General features: G+C 42.2%; 1 protein-coding gene across 6 annotated transcripts in view; it reads left to right on the top strand.

Moving 5' to 3' along the window:
- Positions 1-26,629, top strand: part of agbl4 (AGBL carboxypeptidase 4) — a 459,294-nt gene that overhangs the window by 263,511 nt on the left and 169,154 nt on the right. The gene's annotated exons all lie outside the window — the stretch shown is intronic.

The raw sequence follows: 26,629 nt of genomic DNA, 5'->3' as shown, positions 1-26,629 counted from the left end.
AGGGAAGAGAGGTGGAGCTGAGGGTGGGGCTGTAAGGCTGGGATCAACTGACGACACCCGGTCGAACTAGCTACAAGCTAACCTGAAGCTAACCCAAAGCTAATGCCGAGGTGGGAGCTAAGCTAACGGAGGTAGCAACCTAGCTACAACCGGAGTTAACTGTGCACAACACCAGAGCTTCTGAGTCAGAGATACGCTGGGCTGACCGCTGGGTAAAACCGGATGGAACACAGAGGTCTCCCGAGAGCTCCACAAGCCGGCAGCCGCACAGCAGACAGGAGCCGCTGCGATCTGAGATGTGCAGAGCTGCCGCTGGGGAGAACCGGGTGGAAAGGTTTCCATCCCAGAGCTCCACAAGCCGGCAGCCCGCGCAGCAGACAGAAGCCGCGATCAGACAGAGATGTGCCGAGCTGCAGGGAGGGGAGAACCGGGTGGAAAACATCGGTCTCCCGAGAGCTCCACAAGCCGATAGTCGGAACCCAGCTCCACCAACATGTTATATTTCAACCCATTTTCTAAAGTGCAGCGTTATGTTAAATGCACTGGGGTTCACCCTATTACATTTAAATTTCATGGTTAAACAGTACATGTTAAAATCTAAGCTCAGCTCGGCAGTGACCTAAAATACATAAATATAATTTTACGTACCGAAAAATTTGAAGTGGAGACTCCTTGGATGCTCTATTAGTGCAATTAATGCCACAGCAAGTCATTTTGTCCAACAATTGCACAAATAATATCCAAAAAAGAACGCACTAACGGCACAACTAATGGTCTAAGTTGAGAGACTGAAAATGACGAAACAATTTCCAAGCCAGACCGAGGCTTGAATTCACCCCTCCTCAGAGTTGTCATGAGTGTAAACTAGATCATTTAAACAAAAAACATGTCTTGGTACCAGGCTGTAAACATGTTTATTTCTGCTGTGAAATTGGTATTTTTAACATGGGAGTCAATGAGGATTTGCTCACTTCTGACACCAGCCCCCAGCGGATGAGGGTGGAACTGCAATTTTTGTCACTTCCGCGTTGGCCTCAATTTTTCACCCACATTGTGGGGGCTTGACACGCATGCACACACACGCATATACCAAGTAATGTGTCTATAGTAACATTGCAATTTCGTAGTAAATATTATATTTGGTGAGAGATAAACTTAATTGTATTTATCCTAGTGAATCTATAATTAAACGGGTAAACTAGTAGTAGCACATTCAATGTCAAGGAAAGTAAAATGTTATTATCAGGAGAGGGAGAATGATTAAATGCCCTACAAGTTAAAAATTGCACGTCGCTTTGGATAACAGTGTCTGCCAAATAAATAAACATAAACATAAATGGTTAGCAACAGTGTTCAAGTTGATGGCCACTTAGAGAAAAAAATAAAGTTAACAGCTGAAATAGCAGGAAATAATACAGTTAAAGAGCAGGTTGTAGAAGAAAGAAGTAGAGTGTGAAAAGTGGTTAGTGTATCGTCCAGTGGTCTAAGCCTATAGCAGCATAATTACAGAGATAACTCTGAATAATCTAGCCTTTTAGATGCCTTTTATCACTTCTACTGCTTCGAGCGCACATAGAACAAGACCCCCCCCCCCCCCCCCCCGAATACGGACAGAATGTCATGCGTCTGTGACAGTGTGAGCGTCCTGTCACTGTGACCCGATTGATTATGCACCCTGGCTACTTGGCCAGGGGGGATGTCCCTTTGTCTGACTGGTTAGCATGCATGATATTCACCCGGGAGTCTGGGGATCGGATCCCGCCCGGGCCCCTGTCCCTCCATCCTGCCACGCGTCATTTATTGAACCAACACAGAAGGCATGATTTTCATCTTTTATTTTCTTACCAATTATGTGAGTGTTCCTGAAATTATAGTCAGGACATCACATGTTCTGTGCAGTTCTTCTCGCACTTCGTTCACCACACTAATCATGTCCCTCTGTACCTGCAGGATAGCGTCAGTTAGCACCTGGTCACTTCCAGGTTTGCCATGCACCCAAGGTGCACTGGTGAGACAGGCCGATCCTGTAGCCACATCTTCGTTCGCCGCCCGGGATGTCTCTTTGGACGCTTCGTCCAGAGTTACTGGGGGAAACAATGAGATTTGTTTTTGTTTTATATTTCAATGATGGACACATTTGATCTGCATTAATAAAAGGCTTAAACTTCACCAGTATCCTCTGCATGGTCAGCGTTTCCCTCATTCTCCGGCACCATGCCAAGCACCCTTGCCGGTCCGAGTACTGCTGAGATTCTAATGGCGAGCGGTGGGAGATCAGAGGTGCCAGAGCGTCCACCAGTGGCAGACACACTCTGGCAGTGGCAAAACATCTTTGTTTTTTAGCCTCCACCTTCTGATCGGACCATTTTTTGAATATCCGCCACAGATCTCTCTGAAGAACTCACAGCATTGACGACTTAAGCAACGCTGTGCCACTCCGTGGATTTTCTCTTATTTGTTTTGCAAAAGCCTTTCCTTTCATTTTTCCACCTCACCCACAAGTACCTCAATTTCTACTTCGGTGAAATTGACCTTCCTTGATCTGCGGTCGCCATTGTTAATGGTGGAGTGCTGCAACGAGCTGGCTTATGTATATGCACGAGATCCACAAGGCACTTTGCATTGACCATCATGGCAGAAAGGGGGCTTGTTGAGGGCGGGATATGATCCAAAAACTCCTGAGAACCTTTCTAGGTAGAGTGTGATTTATAAAGCGGAGATTGCGTGAAGCTGTGCGTACTCCATGTTTTATAGGTCACAAAGCTACTTGGCCTAAGTACTTTTTTTTGCTGAGCTTAAGTACGGTTTTTGTAAGGATTCTATGCAATGTTTTATAAATGAGACCCCAGAATATTATATAAAATCTGTGGTGTGAGATAAAGATAGCTGTCCATGCTCAGAAGCCATCAAACCTGAATGAACTAGAGACGTTTGGTAAAGAAGAACGGCCCAAAATACCTTCAGCCAGAATCCAGACTCTTATTGGAAGCTATAGGAAGCATTTAGAGGCTGTTACTTCCACTAAAGGACGATCTACTAAATTTTGAGTCCCCTTATTATTTTTTTTGTGGTGCACAAATTGATGCACCTTCTGAATTTTGTTTAAACAAGTATTGCACATTTTCTGTAAGTCCTATAGACTTTGTTTCACTTCTCAAATATCTGTGTGTGTGTGTGTCTATATGATATATTTACCTAAAATTTGTATCATAATGACCAACGATTTATACAGGAAAATCATGAAGATTAACAGGGCTGCCCAAACGTTTGCATCCCACTGTAATTTTATATGTTGTGTTGCTGTCTGGAGGTTTATGGAGTAATTCATGATGCAAAATTCAAATGTATGCACCAGATAAACCAGTACACCATCTGACACTAACACCCAAACATGCATTAAAGATAGCCTCCAGGGGACATGGCGTTACTCGGAAGGAAAGTTAAACACAGTTGTGAATCTGAGCCAGTGATCTTCTTCAGATGGTAAAATGTAATTCTACACAAACATATGAGTCCACAGTGCTTTTGGCTTCTTCTGGGTGCTGCTGTTACAAAGCAATGAGGGTGAGGAGGACATCTGTTAGCAGCATACAAGCATTAGCAACACAAAAGGTGACAACCATGGTAACAGGTGAGAGACATGCTGGGGTCAAGTTTAATTTGATCTTTTCACAGATCTTACAGGGTAGCAGTTAGTATAAATTAGCTCTTATTTGGAAAATAGACGCTCTTTTTCAATTTAGTCTGATTTCCTCATAATGTTTGAGGTCAGTTTTAAGCTTGACGTCAATGCGCCCCAGGGCATCTGTGGCTACATTGTAGCTCATCATCAACAGCGTGTGAATGGGTGGATGACTGTGTTGTGAAATGCCTTGCAGAACCCTAAGAAGGCACTATACAAACACAGGACCTTTACCATTTACTGTACTCTACAGTACATTCTGTGCACGTGTGGATGCATGTTTATATGTGTATTTTTATGCACACCACTTGTGGTTTCTACAGGCACAAATTACTTGTGAATCCTAGACACAGAGAACTGATTCAGTCCCAATATGTTTAGTGATAAGCTTGAGCCGAAAGCCAAGCATGACTGACAGGTCAGGGTTAAACTGTAGGATTGCAGACTTGTTGCAGTTTATCCTCGCCTGCAGCCATAGACCTCATCACTCCGTAACTGTGTGTGTGGTACCAATTCTCTGTGAAGCAGATCAGACGTCACATATTATCAAGTTGTTGACCTGAACCTCTGCTATGAGCTCTCAGCTTCCATTTCCTCTGTGGACCCTCTTCACAGGCCCGAAAGTGGATGAAAGGGTACGAATGTTTTATGTTTGAACCTGCAGTGTGTGCCTGAAGTCCTCAGTGTCAATGTACAGCCCTCACCGATGTCCTCCACAGAGCCCGGAAACATCAACATTTATATGCATCTGAGCACACTGGATGTGATTCAGAGAGCTGGCTGCGCTGCATATGAAGCTAGACGTTTAATTACACTTGAAGCAGCAAAAAATTGCGAGCGAGTCAATAAACAGAACATGTGCTGGATTAATCTGAGCTTTCATGTGTAATTTGCAGCCTTGTTCAGGTCTGCGGTACTGATTCCAGTCTATTGGCCCCTCATCCATCCTTGAGCGACTTGAGCGAGAGCCCTGACTCCCCACCCTCCCTGAGGCTCAGCCTCTCTGATTTAGACCAGCAGCTCGGCACACCTGGGGGGCCTGGAGACCCCTGATAACAAAGCCTTCTAACCAGATCACTGCCCTCCACACACCTACAGAGGCATTAACGCACCATGAACAGAAGCCCTTCTTTTATGTTTTATTTTTTATACTCCCCACTTGCTCAAATACATTTTGTTTTCTCTTTGTCTCATTTAGTTTGTCTTTTTTTATTTTACCTGAAGTGAAAAAGGAGAAAAAATGAAGGAAGTAACGGGCCTCATTTTTCCTCAGCTTTGCCATTTTCTCTCTCTCCCCTTATGTTCTTGCTTTCCCACTGTTGCATGTGTGTGTTTTCCCTGTGGTTTAGTGAAAGTGTGAGAAAGATGGATACCAGATTCCCTTTCTTTTTCCTACGGTACCATTTCTCCCCCCTCTCTCCTGTATGTGCTCGTCTGCACCTGCATATTATGATGTAGTGTTTGTGTTCAGGCAGTCGATTGCCTTTATCAGGACTGGGTCTCACTGGCCAAATTGAAAGGTATCGAGGCCTCCTTTTTATCAGCGGAGCAGAGTGCAGACCCCACAGGGCACCCAGGGACACAGAGGTGATGTATGGGTTCTCTTTCTGTTCCCCTCTACTTCACAATTTCTCTTTTGTACACCCCCCCCCCCCCCTTCTTTCATTCCCTTTCTATTTTTCTGTCTCATTGTTTGATGCCATCTGATGGCTGGCAAAACATTTCATGGGAAATGAGTATTCTGTTTCCCATCAATCTTTTTCACCATTTCCATGCCGGAGTTCCTATTGATAGCAAGGGAGAAAGAAAATCAACAGGAGTCTCAAAGAAAAATGTCCAACTCCACATTTTCCAACTCTTTGCCTTATACTCTGAGACGTGTCATAAATGTGTGACTTCTCCTTTCAAGTTTGCCTCCTCCATTCTTTTGTGGAAGACAGAACATGAAAGGGGCCTTCTCTCTGATGAACAATTCTTGTATAAGTCTGCTTTAATGAGAAGCAACATTCACATATACTTTCACCTTGTTATGTGGAATGAAGTGGCAGTCAGTTATGCAAAAATGGGCAATAGCAGTGGAAGAACACCTGAGAAGCTCATCAACTCATTACATTAACAAAAACACTAGCAACAGATAATTTTGTCCAAAACAACTGAAGGAGTCCCACTGATACCATTAGGGTGTTTTATTAGGCCCATAATGATCAGGAACTTTTAGTTAGTCAAGCTACAATGGTAACTTTAGAAACCAAATTAGCTTAAAGCATTTTTTTACAACAACGTTCTAACACCGTATAGCTATAAATATACGTTAGAGTTTAAAAAAAGAAACCACCCAAAAATGTATAATGATAATAATAAAGTGGTTTGCTTGCATTTGTCTAAAAACCTCCACGAATATCATCGAAAGCAACTGTTGGACCATCTGGTTGTCGGTCTCGCCGACCCGCCGTACTTCCCAGGGTACTCCATTCATTACACACTCGGGTTTGTAGCAATAGAACACCACTGGTGTGAGAGGTTCTCCGCTCAATAATATCAGAAAACAGAAACAGCCAGCTGCTACCACTTCAACTTTATTATTTTTTAAAGTTTATTTTCATTTGTTCACGAATAAAAACAAAACACAAAACAGGTTTGCAAAAAGCTAATGAAAAAGGAACAGAAAGAAGCAAAACTTCTGTTATCTGTTCCCCTTAACCAAAATAAATACAAATGACAACAAAGTTATTATAGTTACAAAAATGTCTGACCTGATTTACTGTTTTAACGTTGGCAAAAAATGGAGAGAAAACAAACACGCACACAAAAAACATTTTTTCTTCTTATATTAATGAAAGGAGAAAACAATCAATGCAAAACAAAACACACAAAAAGATAATAACTGAAAAGAAACAAAGTGGAACATTCAATGTGTGTTTTCCCTTCCGTTCTCTCTACTTCATAAATATGTCTATCTCATAGCATCATATAAGCTAAGCATTATGGCAAACTACCAGAGTCCCGAAACAAAAAACACCAATTGAAGTCACAGACAACAAAAGATTGTTTGGAACAATAAAATGGCGATTGGTGTTAAGCGCTATGTCGTTTTCTCCTAAAATGCAAGTGTCTGGTTCCAGCAGAAGCGTCTCAAGTAAGAAAGCTGTGGGGAGGGGTGAGTGTTCTGTAACCGTGTTTGCGTTAAAAACCTAGCTTGTTCTGTAAATTCACTAAAGTAGCTTTAATAGAGATACTTGAAAATGAGCTCTGGTGTTTTAATAAAACAGACGCACAAAATAAATGAACATGGACACACACTCACACCTTGGCCTGTATTTATGTAGTGCCTTCTTAGGGTTCTACAACCCCCCAAAGCACTTTACAACACAACCAGTCATCCATACATTCACACGCTGGTGATAATAAGCTACAATGTAGCCACAGCTGCCCTGGGATGGACTGACAGAGGCAAGGCCATGTCATACATAGGCGCTACCGGTCCCTCCGACCACCACCAGCAGGCAGGGTGGGTTAAGTGTGTTGCCCAAGGACACAACAGCAGCATTCTCTGGTTGGGACCTTGTTTCCCCAAGAATACACTTCTGTATAATGAAAGAAAATAGGTAAACAAACACTTTAATACGTTTAAGAATGTGTTAAATAAACCAGGATTCTTAAATGGCTTAGGTTGCATAGTAATGCATTTTTGAATACAGTGGGGCAAAAATTATTTGGCAGCAACTGATTGTGCAAGTTTTCCCACTTAAAAAGATGAGAGGTCTGTGATTTTCATCATTGGTACACTTCAACAGTAAGAGGCAGAATGCAAAAACAAAATAAAATCAAGGAAATGACGATGTGTGATTTTTAAAGAATGTCTTTGTATAATGATGCAGAAAATAAGTATTTGGTCAATGAAACGGTTCACTTTGTAATGTAACCTTGTTTGGCAATGACAGAGGTCAAACATTCCCTGTAAGTCTGCACCTGGTTTGTATGACCTCTTGTAAAGTGCTTTTTAGGGTCAGAGGAATCGAAAGTGCTTTACACTACAGTGTATAATTCATTCATTCATTCACACACACACACACACACACACACACACACACACACACACACACACACACACGCACGCACGCACGCACGCACGCACACACACACACACACACACACATTCACACGATGATGGTAATGAGCTACAATGTAGCCACAACTGCCCTGGGTGCACTGATGGAGGCAAGGTTTCTTAGCACAGGCGCCATCAGTCCCTCCAACCATCATCGGCAGGCAAAGTGGGTTAAGTGTCTTGCCCAAGGACACAGACTAGGTAGGCCACTCCAAAACCTTAAAATACTTTTTACGTAGCCACTCCGTCATTGCCCGGGCAATGTGTTTAAGGATCACTGTCATGCAGGAAGATCCAGCCATGTTTCATCTGAAACGCTCTCACAGATAGAATGTTTTTTCCTCAAAATCTCATGATACATGACTCCATTCATCCTTTTCTTTAAACAGTAAGTTGCCCTGTCCCTTTTTGGCAGAAATGCAGCCAGCACACAAATATCACCCTCATACTTCAGAGATGGTCTGGTGTTCTTGGGATGCAACTCAGCCTCAACCACATCCAATATGGCAAGATGTGTTCATATCGAAGAGGTCTATTTTGATCTCACCTTACCACATGACATTCCCCAAATCTTCCTCTAGATGGTATCTGGCTAACTTTAGCCGGGCCTGAACATGTGCTGGCTTAAGCAGAGGGACCTGTTGATCACTGCAGGCTTTTAATCCATGACAACATTGTCGGTTACTAATAGTGATCTTTGCTGCTGTGATCCCAACACTTTTTAGACCATTGACTACTTCCCCCAGTGTAGTTCTGGGCTGTTTCCTTACCCCACTTACCTCACAAGGTCAGATCTTGCATGGAGCCCCAGGTTGAGGGAGATTGTCAGTGATCTTGTATTTATTCAATTTTCTAATAATTTTTCCAAAAAGGTTATCTGTCGTCATCAAGCTGCTTGCCTATTGTAGATTAGCTCATCCCAGTCTTGTGCGGGTGTACTATCCTGTCCCTGATGTACTTAGACAGCTCTCTGGTGTTGGCCATTGTAGAGGATGGAGTCTGACTGTTTGAAGGTGTGGACAGGTGTCTTTTGTACAGCCCCTCCTACCCCGGGAAGCCAAGCGACAACAGATGTGTGCTAAGACCCTTAGTCACCCTCCTCCTGCTCCAATACAGTGTTAGTGCGTGTTGATGAGGTGTATTCCATGGCTGTGGTGAGCGGGCAGTGCAGGCATCGTCTGGCCTACGCCAGCTGATGCCACCACACCACCCCTCTTCCCCCCACAGCCCTCTGTGTCTATGTGCAGATTAAAATTGGAAGTGGGCACCAGCACCTGAGAAGAGGCTGAAGATCCCCTTGCCAAATGCTGTTGAATGTGCTTACTCCCAAGGCCCTAAGTGTGTGTTTTTGTGAAATGTCGTTGGTGGAAGTGTTTAATGTGCAAATAAAATTGGGTGGGGCAGGCTGCCACAGGAATGCGGAAATGGGGTCCATACCCGCACCCCCTGACTTGTCCACCCCCAAAGTCCTATGTGCATGTTTGTGTGATGATGTGAGGGAGCAGGAGGAGAAAAATGAGTGGGGATGGGGAGGAATGGCTGGTTGGCCTAAGCCCTCTAGGGAGCCAGCTCCCCCCACTGGCCCGAACAGGCACCTCCGTTGCCAAAATGCCACCCAAGGCATGGAGTCCCCAGCCCATCTTGCCAGGTCCCAAAGCAGCAGCATCGCAGAGCTCCATGGAGGCTGAGGGAATCAACGCAGCCCCACCCCAGCAGATTATCTACTCCCAGCCCTGCATTTGCACATCTTGCAGAATATATAAGACATAGGACATCCAGGTAAGGTTGGTTCCTCCCCCTCCTGGACATCCCCCTCCCGCGTGATGGACAGCAGAGGAACCAAGGTCTACCCAAGGTCCCTGAGCCCGGTCCAGGCTCTGCCGCATGTTCCCGCCTTCTTCCCAGCAGCATACATGTCAGGACCCGACCCCCAAGGCCCCGCCCAGATCCCCACACAGGGCCGGCCAACCCCACAGCCCAAGTCCACAGGCCCCCACCCATACCTACGTGTCAGCAAGATTTATGCCAAAGATTTTTGTGAAAATTATAGAATTTATTTATTCTTTAAAAGCTCACAAAAAAGCTTTCGAAGCCTGTTCTTTTTCATCATTTTGGTGAATTTGTGCAGGTAAAATGGAATAAAATCAACAGATGAGTCTGCAACAAAGAATTTGGTAAAGTCCAAGATGTCAATAAACCTTCCATCAGAATTGTAATTATTTTGTCAGTCTAAGTGCGTTTGTAAAAAAGTTCGATTGATTATAATGTTTTTTTGTTCTGCAGTGACTTCGTGTAACAGCCTGCTGGCTCAGTTTCCGTTCAGCCTAATCTAATCAGTTTCATCTAATGTGATCTAATTAAATTAGCATCTTAGTTTGCACATCTCTACATCAAAAGTTGACAGGAGAAGAATTTTGTCTTTTTTTTTTCAAATACATCAAAAATATGATTTTATTTTTTATTGTTTCCATCCCATTGCACAGTCAAGAAAATGAGTGGATTCCCTTGGTGAAACAATAGATTGACAGCATTGACACTGTGGTGTTTCTTCCTATGTTTTGTTTTCTTAGCAAGACGGTTGGGTATATTTAAGCGTCCTGTCATCTTTGGCATTTTTAAAGGCGTTAAACTTAAGTAGCCCACGTGACAGTAGTACAGGTAGAAAAATAATATATGCACATTCACGCTCACACAGCTTGGCTGTGCCTAGAGAGAAACTAGCCACCTGTTTACTGCATTGACCTCGAGGTGCTTTTTTTTTTCTTCTGACTTACAGAACAGTTAAAGCAGGAGAAGGGCTCAGATGAAGCCCAGCTCAGAAGAGAGAGTACTTCACCTTTTTCTGCATGGTGTGTTAGAAACTCCCTACAACCTGCCAGATGCCACACTGCCTCTCAATGAATTCAGAGAAGATGCTCAAGAGGTGCATAACGCCTTGTCAAGAGTCGTTCCAGTGTCCATCTTCTTTCATTTCTGGATCAATAGTTGTCTTTATTTTTGATTCCTTCTCCCGTCTCTCTACATCCCTCCATTTGTATTTGACAGGGCAGCCTTAAATGTCTGCTTTAACTGTCTGCTTTAACTAGCTGCTCACAGCCCTCCTCAAAACACATTTACATACACATCAATCATGCTGTCAAAGGTAAAGGCACGACGCCGTGTAAAAACCAGAATTGGATTATGGCCTTGTCTCATCCCTGACACTGACTGCTTGGCTGGCTGGCTGACAAGACTGTTGATTCGCAAGCTAAACAGTCTGAATTGTTATTTGCTGGTGTGCCTTCCTCTAGCGGGTTATTGTTTACTGCATGCATATTTCAGTGTGCAGAACAAAATGTCTTCATCTCTCTCCTATTAAACCATGTCTCTAACTCTTGATTGTGAAAATAAGTCTTTGTAGCTTTTTAACTTTTACAATGATAATCAAGTTGAAGAAAAGGCATCTCTACATAGAGACAATGTCTTTGGCTCAAAGATCAGCAAACATTTACTGTGCCGGCCAAATATGAGAATGAAAATAAGAAATGGAGCTGTGACTGAAACATGGTCTGGTAAAACACCTGCCAAGTGTTAAACAACCACACCTGTCTGCATTATTGATTACCTTTCAGCAGGTAGCCAATCAGCTGCTGAAGCATGAATGAATAGCTGATCAGTAGAAGGCTGTGACTCTATGGCTCAGACGGATCTAAGTTACGCTGTGCCAGCTGTGATTTGTAAACTGTACCAACGTTTCTGACAACTCATACTAGTGTGTGATCAAGTGAAACCATTACACACATGCATTTATGTGTATGACTTTGATGGCTTGATTGACTCTGACACACTCAATGTTATCTATTTACATATTGATTACATAGGTTTTAAGGAGTAAAAAATGGGTAAAACCTAACAGTAATGTGTACTTTCATCTAAATAAAGTTGGCATTTGGCGAGGCAGCCTGGGTCTGAAGTGCTCCCTGAATAACATGAGCTTGTGTGAGCTGATGTAACATCATACAAATATGGCTGGCAAGAATCCCAGTTTTATATCAAAGTCGCAGTTGGATCCGACGCCCCCAAACCCCCATCAGTATCTGCAGAATTCTGCACTAATAGCTGTGCTTCCATTGCTCTCCTGGAGATGACAGTCACAATTAGTCCCGCCACAAGAGTTGAGGATTATGTGCTGGAATACAGCTTGTTTTGGGATTTTTATTTTTATTTTATTCTTTTATTTTTTTACCCTGTCCTGTCCGGCTGTGAAGCAAACAGAATTAATGTCTGAATGCTGGTAACAAGCCTTACAGATTTACTCTCAGGTGGAGCATCAAAGCTTCTGCTTTTAATGTCACGCCTGATACTTAAAACTTTCTTATTGTTTTTTAATGCTTGTAATTCTGACCAGAAACGGAGACAGAGGTAAAAGAGAAAGGAAGAGACAAAGGGGGGGGAGGTTGGGGGTCCACAAGAACAAACAATCAATGATGAACAAGAGTCTGCTTCTAGACCTGCAGAAGGAGAGAGAAAAAAGGGACACACAGCAATACAACAGGAGCAAGCTATCACTGCGTCAACCTGATGAGGAAATATAGAAACATTGTTTTACTGAACAACCACGATAATAAGTCACAGTGCATTTAGTGCCAACCACAGCCTTAAGACATGTGTTGAATGTGTCCAAGTCCATACTTATGAGAGCATCATGTGAGCACCTGTGTGCATACCCGCGCTTGTGTATGTAAGGATTCTCTATAGAAGCGTCCAATAGAGAGTGTGACAGATCTTCACCCCAAAGATGTGTAGGGGATGGAAGGAGTTCCAAGTCTCAGAGATCCAGGAGCTGCCCCAGAGCACAGGGACTCCAGGGAGACTGCGACCAGAAAAGCCCCAGCCCCCCTCGAGAGGCGTAGAGATTGCCCCGGGGGGCCACAACCAGCAGCCGTCAGAGTGACGGAGGATATCAGCGGCAAGCCTTCAGGCCCGCCCGCAGCAAGCCGGCCGAGCCCGGAACCCAGCAACCCGGAAACCAGGGGCGACCAGCCCCTCCGAGGACCCAACAGAGCCCAGGAACCCAGATCCCACCAGGCAGCCACCGGAATTAATCAGGAAGACGCTAAAAATCTTAAACCCCCTGACCCGGCAGCCGTGAACACTCAGGCAGACCAAGGCACCGCACTCCACACCAGGTGTGGCAGGGGGAGGGGAGACAAAGATGTATAGCAGCAAAAGAAGTCCCAGGAGAGGGGAGGAGCCAAAGGTCCCACCTGGCATATACAGTCATACACAACCACAGTCACACACTCCCTCCCTCATGCTCACACATACACATACAACCTAAGACTCACAAAAATGCACACCAGACACCCACTCATACTCCCCATACACACGCTATTCACTCTGGTCCCGGTACTGCTGCACAAAGGGTATGACCATCACTGGTTCCCAGAGTTTGACCCTTTGTTCTGGGGTGCTGATGAGCAGGCTCCCCCTCCCAATGCCGAGCAAAGTGACCCACCACCCAGACCGCAGCCAGACGGCCAGATCCTCCTCCTAGCCTCCAGCCCCAGGAAGCCAAGCGACAACAGAGGTGTGCTAAGACCCATAGTCACCCTCCGCCTGCTCCAATACAGTGTTAGTGCGTGTTGATGAGGTGTTTTCCATGGCTGTGGTGAGCGGGCAGTGCAGGCATCGTCTGGCCTACGCCAGCTGATGCCACCACACCACCCCTCTTCCCCCCACAGCCCTCTGTGTCTAAGTGCAGATTAAAATTGGAAGTGGGCACCGGCACCTGGGAAGAGGCTGAAAGATCCCCTTGCCAAATGCCATTGTATGTGCTTACTCCCAAGGGCATAAGTGTGTGTTTTCGTGGAATGTCGTTGGTGGAAGTGTTTAATGTGCAAATAAAATTGGGGGGGCAGGCTGCCACAGGAATTCGGAAATGGGGTCCATACCCGCACCCCCTGACTTGTCCACCCCCCCCCCCCCAAAGTCATATGTGCATGTTTGTGAGATGATGTGAGGGAGCAGGAGGAGAAAAATGAGTGGGGATGGGGAGGAATGGCTGGTTGGCCTAAGCCCTCCAGGGAGCCAGCTCCCCCACTGGCCCCAATAGGCGCCTCCGTTGCCAAAATGCCACCCAGGGCACGGAGACCCCAGGCCATCTTGCCAGGTCCCAAAGCTGTTGTTTTGGGATTTTAAGGGCACTTTCCTTACTCATTTAGTTCAGTGAAACTTCATCTATTGGTCAGTAATTAAAGAACCAATTAGCCTGCACCATTTGGACTAGTGATTTATTTATTAAAAAAAAAAGAGAAAGTCTTCTGAAGTAAAGTTCAAACATCAGAGCCTTAGGTTAAGGGCGAGGAATGTGAGGCGAAGGAGTGAGCTCGTTCAAGGAGCGGCATGTATCACCAGGCTCATCATCTCGGCTCATTTGAGTGTTTGATCTCAGCAAAGGCACTCAGTCCTAGATGAAAAGTTCATACCACCCAAGAGTGGCATCTCCGTAGCTTATATTGGCAAACACAGTATGGCGAGAGAAGGAAGCTTAACCCCCCGAGATATTACCATCTGCCAGCCTTATTCCCTCTTTCAAATGTTTGTAATTAGCAAAGACTACACTGTAGTGTAAATGCTATTTTTGCAGTAAATATGAGCTGTGAGAAAAAGCATCATGAGAGCTCAAGCTTCTTAATTAGGGTATATTTTTGGCAATTAAAGGTTCTTCTTGTATGGCTTGGATGAGATTAACTAAAGGAATACTTAATGTATGACCCTGAGATACGATTTGTGCTGAATACAAACATCATAATCTGTCCAAACCGTGAGTTGATCTGAGTCAGAGGAAACAGGTTTTAATACACAGAGAACGCTGGGGTTGGAAAAAGTTGGCTGATTTCACATTACTGTCATGCCAACTGTGGTGCCCCGTTTAACTTTTTTCACAGTTTATATTCCTGTCTTACAGCAAAAGGTTTGATCACGAATCTTTCACTATCCAATTATCAGGTGAAATTGGCTGTTTAATTTTACAACCTCAATGAAAGAGCTCCATCAGAATGATGGCAATTGAGTTGGTCCCTTAATATCGCCCTGGGCGGCCTGCTCATCTGAGACTTCAGTACGACTCTCTGTGTGTGTGTGTGTGTGTGTGTGTGTGTGTGCGTGCGTGTGTGCGTGCGTGCGTGTGTGTGTGTGTGTGTGTGTGTGTGTGTGTGTGTGTGTGTGTGTGTGTGTGTGTGTGTGTGTGTGTGTGTTGTGAAAGTGCACCAAAATGCCCCAAAGATGTATAAATCACACAAAGTGATGATAAATTTGGTGTTGACACTGCGATCCATCGTCTTGCTTCCACTGTGACTTGTTTCATTTTAGCCACTAGCAGGCTGCAACTGAGAGGCTCTCTACCAGAATATAATTGTTAGAAGTAATGAGGTGGAAAAAAGGACAGAGAAAAGGGGAAAACACAGGAGAGAGGCCTTAAAGTGACCACTAAATGAAAATAAAAAAATTAATGCATTACAGAAAACATGCCTGACATAGGACTGCAATTTATCACCATGCATTTATTTATAACTGTGCATCTGATGCTTGCCATTTAGCTATATAGAAAAATGTCTGCTTTGTGAGATCATGAGCTTTAATTTTACATACAGAATTAGAAACAAGGCACATTTTCATCATGTGGGTGTTGATTTTCACACATTATCCTGTGAATGTAATCTTAAACAGTGACATTTTTCAGTGAGATGAACTGTTGGTGCACTGACCTCCAGCTGTGTTGACTTTTTGACCACGTCTACAGAAGAAATGCAGTTGTGGTTTCCAGCTTCAGTCTGAAACTACATGCTCATTTTTTTTTTTTTTAGCTTTTTCTTATCCACCCAACCGGACCAGACAAGCATTCAAACACAAAAGCGGTGTAAAACATCCAGAAACTTTCAAAATAAAAGTCATGTGCATTTAAAAGTATTTCATTTCCTGTTAAAACCCCTGTAGCCGATATAAAATGAACAGATAATAAACCACAGATCTTTTTGGATACATGCAGCTGTCTTTCTCCTTGCTTGTTATTTTGTAGACTTCTGAAATCATGCGTAGTTTTGCTAATCTCCCGTGATTTAGTGACTTTGTGGGTGCAGCGACATTGAACGTTTTCGCTCCTGTTTCACATCTGAAACGCTCCTGGTTAACTGCTATTAAGTTACGAGCCAATTTCATGTCCAGTGGAAATAAGGAGTAGGTCAGAGAAAATAAATCAGGAGAACATGTGAACATTTTCACTTTCAGTCACACACAAATTTCACATTTCACACAAGTTTTATAGATGGCTAGGTCAAACAAAATCCCCTATATACTTTGGTTATTAATCTACCCACAATTCCTGCACTTCTGACCTCACGGAAACTAAAAACACTAAGCACATTCAATTGCCTCTGTGTATGAAATGTGCTATATAAATAAAGCTGCCTTGCCTAAACTTATGTAGATTCCAGGGGCCTTGTTCATCAGCCGTTCTTGCGCACAGATTTGTGCGTATATCATGCGTAGGAACACTAATTTACGCTTTGTGTGGTATTCATCATATTCACCTGTGTGTGAAAATGTTCTTAAATATAAGAAAATTTCAGACCATGCGTAGGAACAGCATCTAGTGGTAGAATGGAGGAAACGCAACACCGAAGGTCTCAGTCGACCACCGATGTTCCTCATCCACAAGTTATTTTACCCAATAAATAATTATTTTGGTGGAAAAACTGCTGAATCACATAAAAGGTGCAACAACACCCGACGGGAATCTGACATTGTGGAATGGTTGTCATGTTTTTTGTAGTCACAATTTTTTCTCTTCCCATTTTTATTAGGTTTTTAATCTTTTGAATTAATTATTATTATTTTCATTTAATTTTATTATGTATTTTTTTCCTTGTTATTTTGCTTGAGACACTCTAGATGTAAGATCGTTCTTCTTAATATTATTAGGGACTTGTCAGAGCATGCTTTCTGGAGTGGACGCGTTTCCGTGAGCTCACTGACAGGAGATCCTTCTAGAGCATGCTTTCTTTTTTCCAGGTAGGACACAGGGAATCCCCTCATGTGCTGAGGATGTAGTGTGACCTAATATAGTAATTCGAAGGTGTTTCTGTATGTAAATGACTGAGAATGGACACGAGCACCTGGTTACGCGCAGGTGGGATTTATCATCAGACGATTGTGGAGGAACGTGCATACAAGAGGTCACCGCATCTTTCATAAATCAGGATTTTGACTTTTCATAAAAACATCCTAAATTTTGTTCACAGGAACAAATATAGTTCTGCAAACTTTAGATGAATGAGGCTCCAGATGCTCTGACATTCTTGTGATGATTTGGAGTATAAATTTGTTGACATTGCCTCGCAGCAAGAAGGTTGATTGTACTAAGCAAGGCTACAGGTGTTCTTTGTGGAGATAGTATGCTTTTGTGAGTTTATCTAGGTACTCTGGTTTCCTTCCAAAGACCAGAAACAAGCATGTTGTGTTAATCTGTAAGTTTGTTTTGATAAAATAATGGACAAAATGCATAAACAAACCAATTGTCAGGAAACGTTTATAATCCTGGAAGACTGTTCAGCGTTCTTTCAATGATCACTCCATAGTGAATTGTTTCTTTTGTCTAAAGTCCTTAAAGGTACAGTGTGTATTTTCCCTGGCGATACTAACCCAAATGAGTGCAAGAAAGCATTATTTTTGTGTTCAAGTAAGACCTTACAAACAGATGGTAATTAGGGTAAAAAATCCCTGAGTGCAACCTCCAGCAGAATAACAAGAACATCAGACTCAGTTTCATCTCTGGCAACGAGTGAAGACATAAATGTGTAAAATAACAATGTTTATTAATGGTGAAGGTTTTGTAACCATTTGTTACAAATCAGTAAATGCATTTTGTCCTCACGGGCTCCCGTAGAAGAAAACATGGCATCCAATATGGCGTCGCCCAGAGACTTAGGGTGTTTCTCAATGCCAAGGAACCTCCCCTTTATGTGTTGGCCCCGCCCCGGCTGCCTAGAACAGTGGTTCCTAACCTGGGGGTCCCGACCCCCACAAGGGGGCGCCAAAGCCTCTCATTGGGTCGCCCGGACCTCTCCACTTTAAGGGGCTAAAACTTCATTTATTACTTGTTTATAGCCTACATTTTGCTCACTTGTTTTTTCATGAGAGAAAAGTTTACTGATATCAAGACAGGAAATAATTAGTTCAGAAAAAGTAACACACTTTTAAGAACATTTTGCTCAGCTCACTGTTTTATTTTCAAGTGTCAAAAGTTCATTAAAGATAGGACTGGTTGATTAATCACAGCCTTTACAGTAAATAATCTAGTATAAACAGTAATATACACATTTAAGTACATTTTGCTCAGTGTATTTTTTATGTGTCAAACGTTTATTGAAAGGAATGATTGATTTATCGGTGTTTACAAGAAACAATGTGTTCAGAAAAGTAATACAAACTGTCAAGCACATTATGCTCTGTTTGGTTTTGTTAATGACTTTGTTCTGTACTGGAGCCTACTATTGCTGTTATCTATTGAATCAAAGCATATTAAAATGTGCTTGAACAATTTTATCATTTCTTAATAATGTTTGTACTGGAAGAGAGAATGGAAGGGGGTCGTCAAAAATTTTACTGGTAAAAAAGGGGTCCCTTGGGAAAAAGGTTGGGAACCACTGCCCTAGGAGATACGTCTCCTAGGCCTAGGAGAGCCACCAAGACGTGTTCCAATGTCCATGTTCTATTGAGGCATGTGTTCTCCGTTTGGTAGCCCCTTAGATAGCTGAGCAAGGATACACGGGAGGTGTCTTGTAGCCTAGCTTTGGTCAAAAATTACCCAGAATACACAGCAGTATTTTCAAAAGGACAGCAGATCAAAAGCTGGCAGCTACTTCAGGGACTAATTTCAAATTTAAAAGTAAGTAAACTATTTAAAATGTTTTTTTAAGATCCAAAGAAGTTATCTAGCGTTGGTTAGTTGGTTAGTAGTTGCAGCTTTAGTGGCTAGTGGGTAGTTACTCGCTTATACATTTAATTTAATAAATATATACACAATTTAAAAAGTAAAAGGCTCATTATAAAATTATATTGAAACTAATACATATAAAAGATAATGTTATCTCCCGTGTCACGTGGCGTTACGTGACCGCCTTGGAAGCCGCGGTCACGTGATGCAAGTCTGTTCCATTTAACCGTTTTCTTTGACCAAGGAAGGACAGTGTCCTTGTAAGCAAGGCGCCTGGCCTCACAAGGCCTGGCACCTTGACATTGAGAAACACCCTTAGACCCACTCCCATGTATTTTAGAACAGATTTTATGTTTATGTGTTATGAAAGTGCCAATATTTTTCAACTATTGAGCATATTTTTATTAACACTTTGATGGATATTTCCAGAGATTAATGGCAAAAACTACACATTGTCACTATAAGTTTTATTTTAAGTTACATTATCTTTACCTTAATCCTTTAGCTGCATTTTATTGTGTTTTATTTAAAGGCGTGGTTCAAAATCCAATTATTAGTCATAATAGTCATAATTTTCACTGAATAAATCTGTCAGTTCTTTATCAAATGAACAGATGACTGCTGAACAATTGGCTCTGATAATTAAAAATGTATTGAGTGGTCTGACTGACTACCTACCATACACCCTGCATAGTCTGTGTGTGTGTGTGTGTGTGTGTGTGTGTGTGTGTGTGTGTGTGTGTGTGTGTGTGTGTGTGTGTGTGTGTGTGTGTGTGTGTGTGTGTGTGTGTGTGTGTGTGTGTGTGTGTGTGTGTGTGTGTGTGTGTGTGCGCGCGTGTGTGTGTGTGTGTGTGTGTGTGCGTGCGTGCGTGTGGGGGGTTATCAGATGGTGAGCAAGGGCAAGGAAGAATTACCAGGTTGGACAGATAACATTGATTCTGATCAATAAAGAGGAACTAAAAAGGAATGCAGAGGGAGCAGGAACAGGAGGCTGCCTGCAAAACATCTAATTCCCCTCTCTCCTTTTAGATCAGAATTTCCACCTTAGATGGGAATGAGAATTTTAATTAGAACTTGGGGCTATCTCGTCTCAGAATGTGTGTGGAGCTAAAAGACTTAATTCCCACCACACACACTCCTGTATCCCCCACCTCTACCTTCACAGGCCACTTTGTCCATTATTTAATAGGCTCTTTGTTATCTATCTACTTGGGCTTGCCAGGTACTTAGAACCCCCCCCCCCCCCCTTGGAATATTAGGTATTCTGATGAGGCAGGCAGCCGTGTGCTTCACACAGATGGTGCCTGCTGTAATCAGCACTCTCGAAAGAATGGCCCTCCTATCTCCCTGCAAACTTATCCTTTTTATGATTACAAAACACCTAGCTGCAAATGGTTATGAACAAGATAGATATATTTACTGGCAGCGTAAAATACAGTGGCGCCCAACAATTCAATCCTTTTCAGGTTGATTCACATTGCTGAATGCACTCTCTTTGATGAGGACATTTGGTAATAGAGGCTGTGAATAACATTCAGATTCATCCACTCCAAATGGGGGTATTATGTGTTAGAATGGATAGAAATACAGGCATCGTGGAACGCAATACACTGCATTCAATCTTTTTGTCAGGCTGGTCAAGGACAGATTTATAACAACAGGGTAGGCCATCACAAAGTCAGGTCTAGTAATTCAACTAGATATACACTTAAACAGGATAAAGAGGTTTTATTGGGCTTTTTCCCCAGCTGTCGAGCAGACAAATATGTAGCCCTTTCACAGCACCCAAAATCACTGCATTATGTCACTAGCCGAGCATTTGTGGTAATAAAGTAAAGAGCAAAACTAGTCACGATAAATGACTTGAAGGGCATAACAATCATGATGTTTGATGTAAAGAAAGGATTCTAAAGTCAAGCACGGTTTAACTAACGTCAAATATTATTTATACACATGCATAACCATTCTATGATCTTCACATTGTGTTTCTGTGGTGATTATGTTTAAATATTTTATTTACATTTAGGACGTTGTATATATTTCCGTTTAGGACTTCTTCTTCAGATTGAAAAAGTGTTTGTTTGCAAAGATGTTTTGCTCCACCTCAAAGCTGTCTCAGGTCTTAAACAAGGTTCACATGGTGTCATTTATGGCATAATGCGATTGTGAGAAAATCTGTGCAACAGGCTAACCAACGAGGAGGATTAAAGAGGAAGTTCACTGAGAAACATGTAATAATTGTTTCACGCGCAGTCTGAACGTGAAAATTGTCTTTATCCCCTATTTTCTGCCTTAGCCAGCAAAAGAAGAGACAGACAGGGAAACGATCAGGTCAGAAAAAACCCACACAGATTTATGTCGCTCTGTAACTCACCATCCATGGACTCACCCATTTTGACTGGCAGCCATAAAGCTGTGTTGATTTAGAGCCAGGAGAGAGCAGAGCATGTGTCGGCTTATAGAAGCTAACTGTTAGCAATAGCAACTCTATTTTTACCCAAGAAAGAAGAGCGAACAAAGGCAGCAGAAGAGTCAAGTTGCTCATGATGGTTGCATATCATAAATATAAAAGAATATTAATATTATTGAGTAAGACTCCAAATCCAGTCGTGTTTTGCTCCCCTCTTATCCGGCTAAACTGTAATTCCTGAAAAAGAAGCACCAAAGCTTTTTTCCTCTCTAAAAATGACCCACAAGGCATTTAGTCATACTAGAGACCCAATTTATTGGAGGGGGAGTAACTAATGGTGTTATATTTAATAATGTATGTCAAAACTGGAGACCCTTAAATCTGACCTGGCTTTTCCCAGATTTAATTCATTCTTTTTAATCACAGTGTTCACAGTATACCTTAGCGTTGCACACATGTGGAACTGATTATACACTATCAAATCACTCAACATTCCACTATAAAGTCTAAGCTCAAGACAATAGCCTTACACTTTATTTGTAGCTTGTTTTACAATGTAAAATCGTATTTGTTAATTAAGAACAGAAGGGGCTGCATGTTTAACAGAGGGCGTGAGGCGTTTGACTTGTTCTTAAATCCCACTCCAATCATACTGTACATGTGCATAGAGTATTTTTACAATTGGGGGAACAAGGCTGTAAGTAATATCAGGTACGTGCTGGAAATGTATCAGTGAAGTGGCTCAGCCTGTAATTAGTACTATAATCACCGCTCTAATTCAACCACTGCTGAGTGACTCACACAGTTCTCTACTCTTATCCCACTCTTCATATCTCTTTTTTTATTTTGTCCTCCTCTCCATCACCTGCCATCTCACTGTTCATCTAACTTTTTATGACTCTCTCCTGAGTATCTCCTCTTCCAAAGGCAGTTATTGTCCACCCATGTGGATCTAAGGCCATGTCAGTGACTTTTTACCATTGGTACTGAACCATATCTGTAGGGAGACTTGGTGATCTTAGTACTGTTATTTTCTCCTCAGAAATGCCTTCTCTGAGACAGACATGTGCTGTGCCTAAGGTGCCTCTCCTCCACTCTAATTGGTTGCTGTTCTTCATGGGTTCAAGCCAATCAGCATTCTGCATTGACCTTTAGAAGAATTGTGGCTCAGCACTTCAGGGTCTTTTTACTGCAGTTTCATTATGACACTGTGTTGGTCATGGACTTCTGAGAAACTCTGTTATTTTTTTATTTATTTTTCCTGTTTTGTGGTTATTTATTTATTGGTTTTTGCAGATTTAAATGTTGCTTTTTCTCTTGGGGTTAGGGTTATTTTTAAGTTATTTTGACTTTGGGAAATATTTCTTCTCCATTTTTAGCTTAATTTCAAGCTAAAATTGTTTCTTTGGGATTTTTCATGGGAGTTTGTCCAACCAAACTACACGTGTTTGAATCGACCACGTCCCTCGGGGGGCCCCTGTGGGAGTATGGGGTACCAGCAGGGTACAAACTACACAGAGGCTTCCAGTAAGACAAGGGGCGGGGGTCTTTTTTGCCTTGGCCCCCGTGTCTTGAAACAGCCCTTGGTGTGAGACTGAGTTTTGAATGTGATCTGAGTAATATACATGTAGTGTCATGAATGTCCTGTTTTTGACCTAAAGGTCATGATATGCTGCGTCTGCTCGAGCAGAGACATAAAGTCTCTGACAAGCTAATCTACATGAGATAGTGGCCAAGGTCTTCCATGCACTCTGCTCATCTGAACTGCTTCACCTTTGTTACAGCTCAAGACAAAGAACTATTTTGATCAACACATAATCAACAACTTTGTTATTACCAATAATAATGTGAGTCCAATGTTCAATCAATCTGTGAAATGACAGTGTTATTACTTGACTTTATAATTCTGTGATCAGTAGTATTTTACAAGTTATTATAATCCTGGACATTTGCACTAGACACTAACGACACGTAATGCTAAAGCCACACGACACATTTCCTTTTGTCTGATCCAATCAGAACCTTCTTTTCTGGTGCTAGGCATGGTTTCCGGTGGTGTTTATATACACCCTCTTTTGCATGTCAAATTCTGATTCGCCAGTAAACCAAAATATGACAATTATAAAAACTATTCCACGTCACCTTTTCTTTAGTTCAAGCGTTCTAGAGAAGTCTCGGACAAGCCATCCGGACTTCCTGTTCAGCCAAAAAGAACCTCAGACAAGCTGGATAAAATCTGTTGCAAGTTACACCTGACCGCAATGGTTCCTTCAGAATAAAAGCTGAACCTCACGACCCCTTCAGGGTCTCGAAGACACCAGTGATAACCTGTTGTGACCTGGAAGCATTCCAAGACTAGTTTGGTCGGCACCGCTGCTTTTCTACCGGCTTCGGTTCCAAGGAGGGTCCAAGAGAGCCTTGGTATTCTGGATCTAACAGAGGCTTCCCCTGGGGTACGTAGACCGATAGAAGGCGTTTAATGTGTGTTATAAATCTCCTACTAAAGTTTAGAGCGAAACATTCACTCCCACTCAGAACTAACTGCTTCTCCGGATCCGCTGGTTCTGAATAACATTCCACACACACACCATCGTTCATTTCACGTCTCACTCCACCTTAGTTCCATCAGTACACAGAGTGTTTAAGTTAGTCTTGTTTAAATTGTGTAGAAATACATTTCTTAACTATTTCCTTGGAGTTAATACGAAGTGTCGCTTCATCCCTGCAATAAAAAGTTCCAATCTTCTGATTAAAATATTCAAATATCCATCAGATTGATATTTCATATTTCTATGGAATCTCACATTTTATGGTTCATGAGTAAGATGTGAACTACCCATTCTTTACATACAGTACAGGCCAAAAGTTTGGACACACATGTCTCATTAAATGTGTTTCCTTTATTTTCATGACTATTTAGATTGGGAGATTCTCACTGAAGGCATCAAAACTCTGAATGAACACGTGTGGAGTTATGTAATTAACCAAAAAAGGTGAAATAACTGAAAACATGTTTTATATTCTATTTTCTTCAAAATAGCCACCTTTGTCTCTGATTACTGCTTTGCACACTCTTGGCATTCTCTTTATGAGCTTCAAGAGGTAGTCACCTGAAATGGTTCTCCAACAGTCTTGAAGGAGTTCCCAGAGGTGTTTAGCACTCATGGCCCCTTTGTAAATGGTCATGGTCATGAAAATAAAGAAAACACATTGAAGGAGAAGGTGTGTCCAAACGTTTGGCCTGTACTGTATAAATTTAACATGCTTATTAATTATTACTTCATAAAGGTAAAAATATGTATAGTTGGATTAATCTATCTACATTTTCCTTTTCAAGCACTTACCTTCTTGCATCTCCTCTCAATCCTTCAGAAAAACTGCTGCCTGACTTTCTACTTTTGCAACTCATGAGTTACTTTTGCACTAAGTAGATCAAATCTACCGACCGCAAAAATAGTGTAGTGAGCACTGCACGGCCGCCGCGCCATTGAGGGGAAATCACCAAAGTCACCATACGGCAAGACACAGGGGACACCCTGGACAACTCACTAGTCCATCACAGGGACACACGGAGACAAACAACCATTCACAAGTTCACTAACACCAAGAGTCAGTTACTCAACCAAACATGCATGTTTTTAGTCTTTGAGAGGAAACCAGCACACCCAGAGAAAACCCATGCATGCATGGATGGAAAATTCTAACTCCATGCATACAGGCTGCTGGGATTAGAACCTGTTTCTTTATTGCCACCAAATGTGCTATGCAGCCCTAAATGTGACACACAAGTTAAAGTAATTTTTGCATATTAACATGTAATAATTTATTAAGAATTCTGCCATAACCAGGTGAACTTGATTACATTTATTTTACTTCTCCTTTTGATTTTCATTCCAGGGTGTGCCACAGCAAATCATCTGTCTCCATTTAGTCTTGTTGAATCTTTTGACGGAGAAAAATTATTAAATGGCAAACGTGACATTAGTGAGCCTAGGTTGTGTTTGGCTAGTCTATGATAATTAATGAGTATTTTAATTAAATGGCATTTTTCTTGTTTGAAAAATATCTTCTGCTTGTGCTGATTTGTGCGCATGCAAGTGTGTAAACATAAGGTTGTGTTTACTTGTGTCAGGATAAACTGTTTATCTGTGTTTTGTGTACGATTACCAGAAAAAGGCCTAAGGAGATGAGTTGTGTGGGCACACAGATACACTCATGGAGCTTATTGCAGTCACCATGGGGCCACTTGGCATGCAGCCTCTTTGTGCTGTTCTGTAATGTGATTTGTCCTGTTTGATGATACCCCAAAATGCCCTCTTGTTCTCCCTCTACCCTCTCGTTAGCCCCCACCCAACCTACTTCACCCCTACTCCCAATTTTCTCACTAACCCAAGTAGTATCTTGTCAATAATGCTCAGCATTTCATTTTGCTGCTTTAATTAACAAATTCAATTTGCTCGAAACTGCTGTGAAAACAAATTAAAAACACAGCAAATTAAAAGCCCTCATTAAGAGCGGATATAGCTAAGGTGATTACAGATGTGTCAGATGACAGTTGTCTTGTTTGTTTTTATCTCAGGAGCCTTAAAGAGACTCGTAAGAGGAGGATACGCCTTAGCTGGACTCGAATCAGAAGTTAGCAAACAATAGCTTTGGCAGAAAGAGATTGAACGTTGCTTTTAAAAGTTTGTTTGTGCATCCTTTGCTGAAGAAAGAAAGATGCCACATCTAACTAGCAAAAATTACTCAGAGTAGTTAAGCACTAAATGTGTACTGCTTTTGCAGAAATACATTGTCTTAAGCCAACCGTTTGCTTGAAAAAAAAATAGGTAGCTCCAAGTTCACATTTAAAACAACAGTGAGCAGTTTCTTTGTCCAACAGAAACCCTTTCCTGTCACCTTATTGAGAATCAGCAAACTGAAAATGCTAACAGCTAGCATTACAGCTAACAGCAAAGCAGGTACAGAGCACCCCCTAGGACACCCACCAACTCCACAAAACTATCTAGTGCAGCTTTTGGTCAGCAGAGATGCAGACTAGGGTAAATATGAAACGGGTCAAGTTTCTAACTCAGCAATCACTGAGATCAATGTTAAAGCTCTAGTTTAAAGTTTAAAAAACGTGTTCATTCCAAAGTCCTTCTACTCAAGTTTCCTTTCTTCCTGCAGCGTGCTGTCTCACCCAACACGCTCCAGCGCTCATCCGCTAGCTAGTTTCTAAATCAGCATTGTTCACTTTATCTCCACTGCACTTTACTAACGGCGATGTAGTTCTCCACCCGTTACTGAGACGCTCCGTGGTAACACATGAATGTGTTACCACATGTTGTTAAGTGTTTTGTTTCAATGTTTGTTGTTTAATGCTATTTATGGGAGCCACAGACTGAATAACTGTTGGTTTTGGTGGATTATGGACGAGTAGGTCACGACTGGTTGGGTAATACCAGTTATTGC

The sequence above is a fragment of the Nothobranchius furzeri genome, chromosome 8 (genome assembly GCF_043380555.1).
Source record: "Nothobranchius furzeri strain GRZ-AD chromosome 8, NfurGRZ-RIMD1, whole genome shotgun sequence".
Taxonomy (NCBI): domain Eukaryota; kingdom Metazoa; phylum Chordata; class Actinopteri; order Cyprinodontiformes; family Nothobranchiidae; genus Nothobranchius; species Nothobranchius furzeri.
The sequence above is the reverse complement of the archived record's forward strand: the minus strand, read 5'-3'. Positions and strand labels throughout refer to the sequence as shown.